The sequence below is a fragment of the Python bivittatus genome, unplaced genomic scaffold (assembly GCF_059951505.1).
Source record: "Python bivittatus isolate LINGU-HERP-01145 unplaced genomic scaffold, Pbiv_v1 ctg000330_np1212, whole genome shotgun sequence".
Classification (NCBI taxonomy): Eukaryota; Metazoa; Chordata; class Lepidosauria; order Squamata; family Pythonidae; genus Python; species Python bivittatus.
The window spans coordinates 54,705,732-54,718,086 of NW_028277058.1; the positions used below are offsets into that span (position 1 = coordinate 54,705,732).

Here is a 12,355-nt window from a genome sequence, read left to right on the forward strand (position 1 = left end):
CCCTCTCTCTCTCCGTCTCCCCCTCTCCCCCTCTCTCCCTCTCTCCCTCTCCCTCTCTCCCTCTCTCCCCCTCTCTCCCTCTCTCTCTCCCTCTCTCTCCCTCTCTCCCTCTCTCTCTCCCTCTCTCTCCCTCTCTCTCCCCCTCTCCCTCTCTCCCTCTCCCTCCCCCTCTCCCCCTCTCTCCCCCCTCTCTCCCTCTCTCCCTCTCTCCCCCACTCTCCCTCTCTCTCCCTCTCCCTCTCTCCCTCTCTCTCTCATCTTTTTCCTTTTATGCCTGGAATCTTTAGTCCCCTCCAGTGTCCAATTTCTGAAATTATAAAATCTCAACTTTCTGTTATGACTTAAGGTAGACTAAATAATTTAGGCCCCATGAAGTTGCTGTTTATTTATGTAATTATTTCCAAAATCTTATAGCAAAAGTCCTGATATTCCAAATTCATCTGGTCCCTTAATTTGTTTATATCTTTCTTGGATGAAGGTCTTATTTAGCTTTTTGGAGTTTGTTTCATTTTTTTAAAGAAATTCTTATGCTTATAGTTAATTTTTCTTTTATTCTGGAATGAAGATAGCTTTGCAAACTTGTCATTTTGAAGATCTCTAATAGGCTTAAGATAGTTAAATAGGTAATTTCCAAAAGTGATTAGAAAGTGAGGTTAGTGAACCCAGTGTCCTCTAGAAGGCTCGCTGTGACTGAGAGAGGGATGGCTTCCCTTCATCTCCTGGCACCCAAACCCAGTGTTGTCCAAACTTGGCCACTTTAAGATGAGTGGACTTCAACTCCCAGAATTCCCCAGCCAGCATGGCTGGCTGGGGAATTCTGGGAGTTGAAGTCCACTCATCTTAAAGTGGCCAAGTTTGGACAACACTGCTCAAACCCATGGGACACCTCTATCCTGCGGTCTCCTCATGAAAAACAGCCATCAGAGCACAAGTGGGCAAGTTCCCGTTCTCTCCTTGAGAGGTTCTGTAGGATCAGTCTACTTGCTGGTCCTTTGGTCATGGCTGTGACATTATCTCCACTCATTTGGAGATGTGCTATCTTGCCATTCCTCACCTGGAAGTCCCAACCTGTGATTTCCTGATGATCTCCCATCCAACTACGAAGCAGATCCAAGGTTGGGTTTTTTTTTTTTTTTTGAGATCCACCAAGATCAGTTAGATGCTGCCGTCTGTTGTGACAAGAGAATCATATAATAAAAATAAAAACAATCAGCAAGCACAGTCGTGTTCCTTTCACACATTAGCTAGATAATTTGTGGTTCAATGTGCTGTGGGAAATCCATCTGTTGTCTTGGCATTTGCAAGCATCAGGTCATCATATTAAATCATAATATGGTATATTTGAACATAGCATGTTATTGGAATGCAGCATTGTGTTTTGTGAGTCTTGATTTTTAGAATTAAGCAAATTGTATGAACCTAGCCATTGAATTATCAAGCATTTGGGAGTACATCTAAAAATATCCCAGGCATCCTAGGTCATGTTTTATATGCAGCATATCCATCACTTCTCAAATACTTAGCTAAATAATGGTAGGTCAAGTTTCCTTCAAATTGAGTTGGTTTCTTGTGATAACAGGGAACTAACCATGTATTTTCTTGGCAGTGTTGCAATTTCCATTGCCTTCTTCTAGGTTGTTTTTGAATTTCCTAGTGTAGCCTACAGCTGTAGCATTCTGTAATAGCCTCACATCCAAGTATGGGAGACCTGACATAGCTTCTGAGTTCAGATGAGATCAACCACGTGGTGCCACCTGTTGAAGCACAAGGCTAAATAATACTACAGAAGAATGAGAAAACAGTGACTGCTGTGTTTGGGGGATGCTTAACCTAGTGCTAATGAAAGAGTTATTCCTTCAATATCCTTCAAGGAGATTCCATGGAAAGGCTGAGCAAGAATTCAGGTGGGGAGAAACACCATGGACAGCTCCAAGCTAGGAAGCCTTTAGGCTGAATGACGCCATTTTTGTGATAAGAGACATGGGAATAAGGATACCGTTCTTATAGGCTGGAGCAGCAGAGATAGTCTGGACCTAGGTCTGATTAAAGATTGATTTATTCTCCCCACCTATAAATCTAGCATGACTTAGAGAAGTGTTCATAACTGACCTTCTGACCCTATGTATGAATTTCTTTTTTTGCATGACCATTGAATGATAAGGTCTCACCTATAAAGTGATATATACCAGACTCAGATAAGTATAAAGCCTTCCAGTGGACTAACCAGCACAGATAGAAGGTAGGCCAGAACATTACTGAATGTTTCCCTGTGATTAAAACTCTTTGTAAATAGAAATCTAGCAGGACAACAAATTAGTCTTACACTGAATTTAAAACCCAGCTAGATATTTTTCACCAAAAATGGGATGTGTTTAACTTGAGAAGGTATTTTAAAATGGTATCCCTCTTCTTATATGCAATCCAAGTTTCCATAATCCATTCTTAATAATCCAGGATTATTAATTTAGTCTTTGTAAACCAAGCTTTATTTATCTAACATATGACAGAAAATACCAACTTTGATGTTGTATGATTCAAACTGTTAGTGTTCTGAAGGGAAGTGTGCTCCCTTTCTATGGACTATGCCACTGAACTATGACAAACAGGTATTTGAATCATCATCACACATAAAAGGTTTCTGAGTCACCTTTAACTCCTAACTACTATTAATCAGTCTGTATTTAGGTGAATTCTCATACACTTTCACCCATTTGTGGGGTCATCAAGTGAGTCTACAACATGCCTGGCTAAAATATTTCTACAGCTTGCAGAACTGTTTTGAAGTAATTAAAGGTCACAGAGAAATGGCTGGCTTGGAGCTTAATTTAAAGACCTTTGGTGTAACAGAGGTCACCAGTCTTTGGGAATGAACCACTGCCTGTTTGTTTTTGATATGACAACTGTCAAAATCAAATGATGTTAATAAGAGACAAATCCTTGAATTTGGTGAATGAATGCTGCTCTCAACAAGTGCAAGTGTAATCTAGGAGCATCAGCCTTCAGCTTTGGTAATTACAGTATAGAAATGACCATGCTTATCAAAAATTTCCAAGCCTTTTCAAGTTATCTGTCTATCTAATATTAATATAAATATAAGAAGTTAGTGAATGCCAAGATTTATCAGCTACTTAGTCTCAGATAACACACTCATGACAGCAAACATTTCATGTGACTCCCATTATTTATGTTTGCATTTTCCATAGAAGTTATGCTTTCCTAAATTATTGTCTTCAGATCTGTTGGGCTTCAAGTCCATGGCTGGGCTAGATTTCTGTAACAGCCAGGTAACTGTGAGATCAAGAGATAAGTATGCAAGTCAGTGAGTCCCTTTGCTCTCTTCTTCAAATGTTACCTCAGCAATCAAGAAATCTCAGTGGTAAAATCTGGGCATATGACAACAGGGCAGGGATTTTGAAGAAGCTCATTAATACAATTTAGATGGTAAGATTGGATCACACGACTTAGCATTCTTAGAAACTCAAGTTTCCAACAATACCAGGAAATTTGGGAAAGGATTGGGAAAAAAGAGACTAAAAAAGAGTTCTTGGATGGCCATTGCCAACCAAAATGAAGCACTGAATTTCCTGGAAAGACAGTCTTGCTTTTCTTCCTAAAAAACTTACTTTTAAAATGGGAGGGTCACCTTAGATTTGCTGAGAATATAATGGAAGCAGATAATTTGTTTGTGTTATCTTCCTTTGAGGTGAATCATCTTCAATCCTCCTTTCCAGTAAATAGAATAGGAAGGTACAGTGGTTTGAAGCTAGATTAGCTGGCCTTGTAGTAAGTACAATTCATTGCAATCTATGTAAAAACAAGGCTTTCACCATAATGTCCTCATGGTAAACAACTACACTTGCAAGGGTGAATTTTGAAAAAAAAAAAAAGTAGCTTCAGGCTTTCTATGGAGTTATTTGTGGTAGTGTATTAGGGAGGGTAGGGGGACGCGGTGGCGCAGCGGCTTAATGACGCTGAAAGTTGCCGGCCAGAAATGGTCGACGCTTCAGCGGTTCGAGTCCAGCCTTCGCGTTAAACAGGGTGAGCTCCTGTTTCCTCCCCAGTTCCTGTCAACCCAACAGGTCGAAAACTCACGTGAGTAGATAAATGGGGACTCTCACTCCAGTGGGAGGAAAAATGCTGGTGGCGCCTTGCAAAAAAAGGAGTCGGGAGCAGTTGCCGGTAAGCGCAAAAAACCACGCACGCCCGAAAAGGGCGCGAAGCAACGGAAACCCCGCCTCCTGCGCTCGCCAGCTGGGCTCTGCCCTAGGAAGGAGGCTCTGGCAAACCACTTCCGAAAAACAATTGCCTTGAAAACTGCAAGGACTCGTCCAAGCAGTCACTGCAGGGTCAGCAATGACTGAGCGCAGACAAAAAAAAAAAAAAAAATTAGGGAGCTAGGGAGAAAGCAGACGTGGTCATTGAAAAAATTATGACAAATTCTTTGATGGTCCTTGAGTAGCAGTCAGCTAAGAGCAAGATCCCAAATGGCCAGATAGGAAAAGCTTTGGCCATTTAATCCCACTGCTACTGTTTAACTAATCTAATAAAACATAATAGAGAGTCCCAAACTGTCACTGCAGAAGCTTCTGCACAATTAGACTGCAAATCTTTTGAGCTGAAGAACTTTTGCCTGAGGTTAAGTTGTCCGTTCTACATAAATTTGAAGACGTGAACTACTTAGCTACATTGCTAATGCTTCCTTTTTAAAAAAAATTCAGTCATGTTTTATGTTATCTCTGGATGGATGGGGATACTTGTTTTGAGCAGAAAAGATGGGAATGGAAATTACTGACATTTTCTTTATGGATTTCTTTTGAATCCAGAAATTGGGACTCAGGACATGGAGTTATCCCACTCCCTCTCTGCTGTTCTCTGCAGTAGGGTGTTAGGTGATAGTAGATTGAATTTAGACAAATGGTCTTGCCTAGTCACAAATATACTCTTCCAATGTTCCAGGATGTACTGCAGGTATAAAGGTGAAGGTATAAAACTCCTTTTTTCATACTTTTTTCATGAAAGGATCTCATAAAAAGATCACCACATGATCAGATTATTCTACTCTTTGGTCAGATGGCTTCTCTTCTTCCCATCCCCAAACACATGGAACATGTGTACTGGCAAGAAGGAAGGTAATAAATGTGGATTCCTACCCACTTATTCTTCTTTCTTTTGGGAGTCCATCTTCAGTGCATCAGATTTATTTAATTAATTATAGGATTTATATAGCTGCCCAATAGAAACAATGCAACTCTGGGCAGTTTACAAGAAACATCCAAGATAAAAACAACGATCAACAATAATAATCGGTAATAGGCAAACTGGCTCACACTCCTACCTTTCTTGATAAGAACTTACTCATCCCAGCTCCAGTGCTCAGGTGAAGAGCCATGTTTTTTAAGGTCTTTCTAAAAGGCCAACAGAGTTGGAGCCAACTGAACATTGGGGTGAGGGAGGAGATCATTCCAAATGACAGGCACTGCTAGTGAAAAAGCATGCCATCAGGTCTGATCATGTGGCACTGTTTCAAGGAGGGAAATCAAAATGTGCCCGCCCTGTTAGAGCACGGGTCAGATGTCCTTAGAGAAAGGTGGTCACACAAATATGTGTATTAGTGTATACAACCTGGGGGTGATGCCAGTGATCCTATGCGATGATCACTTACAGACCTCACCACATGGTCAGTGCATGAAACTAAAAGGAGTTAAGGATCCTTGGTAGGAAAGAAGAATGTAGGCAGAAGGAGAGAGAGAGGGGGGAAAAGGGAATTAAGAACTTCTTTTCCCTGCTCAGAACAATGCACTCTTCATTTTCATTCTGATAACTTGATTAGCAATTTCTCTATTCAGTGTTGAGGTTCTTTTCATCTTTGGACTATTTTATTTCTCAACAGCAAAGGATGTTGTCTTTTGTGTAGGAACTCCAATAATAATAATAATAATAATAATAACAACAACAACAACAACAACAACAATCATTATTATTATTGAGGCCTCAAGACTGCATGCAAGGCATAAATAATTCAACTATTATTTCTGGTGTAAAAGCAATGTCAGGCTCGGGCAACAAGCCGGTCAGTCAATTCCTGTCACAACCAACAGATCAACATTTGGTTGATCTGGAAAAAGCAAAGCCTGCACATGCGGGAAGAACACTAGGAAGAAAAAAAAAATTCTGGTGTAAAAGGTTTGTGAATAGCATCATTTCCCCAGAAGCTTTTTTCCAGTCTAAGAACTTCCTGGAATAATGACCTAAAATGGTTTTTGAGAAACAAATGTGGTCCAATATTAGGCAGGAAGTAAGTCTAATTTTGAATAGCTGTCAAGTCACTGCATAGTTAAACTATAACTGCTTATTTAGTAAAAATACCCATGTTCTTATTCTGTTAAATAGTAATAATAATTAAGAGATTCTGAAGGGTGGAGGCTTCCAAGGAAGCAATGGCGAACTGAAGATGACCGCAGTAGAACAAGGAGCCGATGAATGGATTGGTGCCTCAAAATTCCTCCCTGGACAAAAGGGAGGACTGGGGATCACCCATAGGGTTCTTTACAGAGGCTCCCCAAGACGAGACTGTAAAATGGTGGTCTCTGGTGGGTTTTAGAACTCTGGGAACTGGGAGAGTCAGCTTGACCAAGCCATGGTTCAGAGCCTTCAAAGAAACACTGGGTTCACCCACTTCCTTTCTTAATCATGTCTGAAAATGGCTTGTAAATTGCTTTTTAGATATTAAGAACCTTCAGAAAGACAAGTTTTATTTCCCTGGGTGATTTTCCTTCAATCCTCAGTTAAAGAAGTTTCATGTAAGTTTAAGAAAAAAAAATTATTTAGAAATAAGTAGCAAAAGAGTGATTAGAACGTTGATTTTGGAAAGTTATAAACCAACTACGGGGCTAGATTGACTGGGAATAAGATTTTGAAATTAATTATAAGAATCCTTCCTGTAGTTTGTTTAAAATCCTATTAAAAATATAGGAAGATCTTGAAGTTGAGTGTAAGAAATCTTTCCATGGGAAAATGGTGTGGATTAGAGAAAAACATAATAAAAGGAGACCTGGAAGGCTGGCTACTACAGGCAACCAGAAAGAACTAAAGATTACAATTAAAGGCGAAGACCCACTAATGCAGAATGGAGAAAAGTATTTTAACTCTGGAAGATTTCAGGGATATTTGGTAACAATGTACTCAGAGCTCACTCTTAAGATTGTCTGATAAAACATGGGTTTTAAAGAGGAGGTAGAAGAGGATACAACTGAGAATCAGGCTGTTTTGGATATGGATTTAAAAATGATAGAATACAAGAATGCTACACAGGACTTACAAATGAAGCCAGCTGATGTTTTAATAGCTAAAAGGGACATACAAATAATAAACCAGAAGAGTGATTTGGATGTGTGGATTTCAATGCAGAAGAGTGACTTGAACAACTTTCTTATTTTGGACTTACAAAAGAGATGTGTTACACTTATGAAGGAGCTTTTGAGGAAAGATAAAGAGAGAATGAAAAGAAATTAGCTTTTGGGACATGACTTAAAAGGAATAAACATCAAGGCTTTTAAAACCAAAAAGAAGGATTATAAAGTCAGTTTGTTCAATCAAAGTTAAAATAGATGTTTTTTCTTCTAGTAGTTTTTAATGGATTTTTCTTGACCAGGACTGAATGACAAGACGTAAAGAGTTGCTACTAGGTAAGATATGGGGAGAAGAGGTTTTCTGTTGTATGGTTAGAGAAAGTGATGGGTTATGATATGAAAATTGAAAGAAAGTGTTAAATTTGTGAAGGAATTTCTGAGAGGAGACGAAGAGAGGATGATAAGAATTTAATTTGTGGGATATTATTTGAAGGGTTTAAAGTTTAAGATTTTCTGGAAGCTCCTAATGGAATTTTTTTTATTAAGTTTGAACAATGAGCTTTTATAGGTTTGCTTATAAATATAAAATATGGGAAGAAAAGATTTGTTGTATTTTTAGAGAAAATGATAAGTTACTGTGTAAAGTAAAGGAAATGAAATGAAATTGATTTACTTGTTTAATGTTATATATATTGTTATTTCTGGTAACTCTTAATGGACTTTTGCTGATTAAGATTGAATGATGAGGTTTTATTAGTTATTAATAGATAAAAGATGAGATACAGGATGAAGAGATCTTTAGTTGAAATGTTAGAGAAGGTGATAAGTTACTGAAATTGTTTGTACTTGTTTTGATGAAGGGGGAAATCATTTCTTTATATATTCTTTTTTCTTTATATTTTTTTCTTTTTCCTCCCCCCCCTTTTCTTTTTCTTCTTTTCCTTTTGCACTTTTTATTCTTTCTTTTTATTGTTTTTATATTTTTCTTAGTTTGTATTAGTTTTTTATCTCTGTATTTTTAAACTCTGTATTTAATAATAATTGTTAAAAATTAATATTAAAAAGGAGAGATTCTGAAGTTTGTTTGTTTGTTTATTTATTTATCATATTTATATAGCTGCCCATCTCACACAAGGCGACTTTTCACACTGATATAATGACGTTTATGTTGGCCATTTAACTAGCTTTTAATTCCATTATGGAAGTATGTTTTGAATAGGATGTTCCAGTATCTCGGTCTTCAGAAAAATGTTGAAAATAAAACTAAGAAGCAGAAGCAGCACATTAAAACAAAGGGCTTGCTTTTCTTAGCGAGATACTACATTGGAATTTTGCATATTTGAAATCTGAAATGTTACAAATTTTCCATTATTCTCGGGATCAGGACTAGTACTTCAGATTCTGAAATCTGACATTCTATTTGAGGAAACATTTTCCTACTTGCAATCCTGTGGCATGTCCTGTTTGTTTGCACCAATCCTTGTTGGCTAAGTTCACACAACTTGCTAAACTGTAAACCCAGATTAACACAACACAGTTACTGTGTTCACATAATATGTTGTTTCCAAATCAATAAATCATAATATGGCATAGCAGGTTGGCCTGGTTCACACAACATGTTAAAAGACTGGCTAGATTGCTATAATATGTGGAATTACAAAATTCCCATTTCAGCCTCATCTGTCATGTTGTGTGGGCTTAGCCAGCTTGTGTAGAACATCAAGTGATATTCTGCCCTTTCAAACTACTCAGAATTAATAACTTGAAAAGGATCAGGTTCTCATTAAAGGACCACAGGGACAAATTGTCACCAGTGTTGTTTCTCATTATGGTATTTGCATATTCAATAGGGGAACTTCCCCCACCCCCTTCTTTTTCAGAGAACAAGTATGCAAATCTTACAAGAACTGAAAGTGTGCCTCAATTTGTTACCCCAAGATCAGAGAAAAAGCAAATATTGCACTAAAAGTCTTGGAATGTATACTTTTTAAAAAAATTCAAGACTCCAAAGCATGCTGTGTAGGTGCACCCATCGGCCCAAGTTCAGGGACCCTCTCACATTGAGGAAATAGGGAAGATGAGTATCTCAAGGAACTGACTGAAAAACTGACTCCCCAAATGGATTGATCAAAAGCTCAATCAATTTCCCATTATAAACTATTCTCTAGCACATATTCCCATAGGCAGAGCTGGTGCAGAAAAAATGGCACGGAAGTTTTCTTGTCTGATCTCAAACATGGCTGAGAAGGTCCTGAAGGTCAAATACAAAATTCACGTCATTCCTTCACGTGAAATTAACATCTGAACACACACATTTAAGAAAAAAATAAATAAATAAACAAGGCATTGTAGATGCTATTCGACCTCAAAACCAAAGTACTAGATTATCTTTTGCCCAACTTTAATTTAATTCACAGCTTGCGCTCTTACAGACAAAAGAGGAGAGTGAGGGGGGAAAAATCTTTCTCTTCTAATTTCTCTCCCCCTCCCTATCTCTTCTTTCATGAGCTGACCAAGGAGATGAAATCTGGGTACTTTAATTACCATTCTGAGCCAACTGCCTGGCCTTTGATATGGAAATACCATTTTAACTCCAGATCTGCTGCTTCTGCCTTTCCTGTACTCTTCCAGCCTGAATTTTAAGCAGCGTTGCAAACACCTGATCAGAAGAGCCAGTGAGAATATTGGCACTAAGGAACTTTCTGGTGCTTGTGATGTTGGTCATCCTCTTTAGGGAGGAAGGGGTTGGAAGCTTCAGGAAAGGATCTCTCTACCTCAGCGATGGGTTTACGTCTTCTGTACCCCACAGCCCCCTTGCTGTCAGTGTTTCTTCTGGGCCTCAGCTTAGATTGAAGAAGGAGAAGGAGAGAGAAACAGCTAAAGAATAGATAAGAGCTGTCATGTACAGTTACCCTGTTATTGTCGTCTGTCTGCTTCACAACTCCCAGCTCTGCTATAATTATTAATTGCACTTGTCAACTGTCATTAATTCCTCTTTCACATCCCTGTCTTCGGGTAATTAGGCAGAACAGCCTCGCTGCCGTTATTGTTTGGAGCGGCCCTTGAAAAAAGCCTGGTGGGCTTTGTTGAGAAAAATGACAATCACTAATGGAAATACCTTGAGATATCACCTTTCTAAGAGAAAGTGAAAGGGATATGTCTACTGCCTGGCTGTTTTGGACAGGATGGATTCAGTGAATGAAGGAATGAGTCCTCTAGAATTCAGTTATCTGACGATAACTCTTGAAGGGTTGGCACTCCCACTCAAGAGCAGGTCATCAAATTATAAAATAGAACATAAAACAAATTGCCAAAAGCGATAATCCAACAATTGAAACAGTTATCCTGGAGAGGTTCACAAATTCTTCTTTCCCAATGCCTGGAGATAAGGCAGAATCTGTAGTTAAAAAAAAAAATGCAGTACTCAAATTTGGAGTGGGTAAGTGAGTGGGTGGGACAGAAGGCCCAAATTCTGGAAGCTTTATCCTCTAACTCAGTGTTTCTCAGCCTTGGCAACTTTAAGACCTATGGACTTCAACTCCCAGAATTCCCCAGCCAGCATGGGTCTTAAAGTTGCCAAGGTTGAGAAACACTGCTCTAACTCCTCCCAATTTGTGCCAGATCACTTACTCTACAGACTTCAAAAGATAGTAGCCAAGGAGGCCAGCAAAAGAAATCTGAAGATGCTGGTCCCCGTCACCTCCATTTGTAGTTAAAGCTTCAGAAGTGTCCATTCAAATGCAAAGATCCTACAGCCCTAGAAAGCAAAGACAAGATTAGATTGAGAGCAAAGAGAGGCAACTTTTCCCAGCTGATAACCACATGTTCCTATTGAGAGATAAGAAGGCGAAGCATACTAAAACGTGGGTGGAACCAAGATAGAAAAGTGGGCAGGAAAAAAAGAATGTGTGTACATACACATACACGGACAAAATCTCCAGTAGGAAAAGTATTACTGTAAAAAAAAAAAAAAGGATGAAACTGTAATCTTACAGACTTCCACAGCATTCAAGCCATAAAATTACGGGTGCCAGATTTCAGCAGCCTGACAAGGAGAAGGCTCTGGGATCATAGAAGAGTTTCAGTGGGGGAAGATGTGGCTTATGAGTCATAAGCTGCCATAAGATGTCCATCCCTGATGCAGAAGGAACTAATCAGTGATTTGTTTTCTCTTATCATACTGTCTCTTGCTTCACTCCAGTATATACAGTAGAACCACTCAATATTAAATTGCTGTAAATGCTAAAACTGTCCTTCTTCAGACACATTATGCGAAGACCTAGCTCTCTGGAGAAGGCTCTGATTCTGGAAGAGGTGGAAGGAAAGAGAAGAGGATGAACAGAAGCAAGGTGGATGGATCAGTTACAGTAGTGATGAGTGCACCATTGCAGTCTGAAGGGCCAGGTTAGGAACAGATCTTCATGGAGAAAATCTACGTATGTGGTTACTAAGAGTTGACAATGACTTGATGGCATGTAATCAATCATCATCATCATCATCATCCACTAAAGAGAGCTGGTCTTGGGTGTATTCTAATTGTGAATTTCCCATTGGCATCAGATTAGCTATTGAGGGTGAAGCAGGTTGCTCATCTAATACCAAAGAAGGTCAAGACCTGTTCTCCACTGCTCCATAGAATATGATGGAAAACAAGAGATTTGAGTTGCAGGAAGGCAGATTCCCACTGAGTGCTAAGAAAAAACTTCCTAAGATTAAGAGCAATTATATGGTAAGACCAATACCCAGACAACAGGTAGCTTCCCCTTTATTGGAGATGTTCAAGTGCAGGCTAGATGGCCATTTATCGAGAAAGCTTTAATTTGGATTCCTGCATTAAACAGGAGATGGGATATGTGCATGTATAAACAGTAGCATGCTGCAGAGGTTCTGAAATGAATAAAACCCTAGTCCTCAGTGCAGTCCTTCCTCGATTTGTTTTTCCAGTATCAACTTAACAGTGGGGAAAAATTAGTTGCTGGAAGACAGGCCATTAGTCAGAATCATCT

The 12,355-nt window shown here is 39.0% G+C and overlaps 1 long non-coding RNA gene across 1 annotated transcript in view; it reads left to right on the top strand.

The window, feature by feature from the left end:
* LOC148215978 (uncharacterized) overlaps positions 1–12,355 on the top strand; it is a 163,156-nt gene that overhangs the window by 55,069 nt on the left and 95,732 nt on the right. The window lies entirely within an intron of this gene.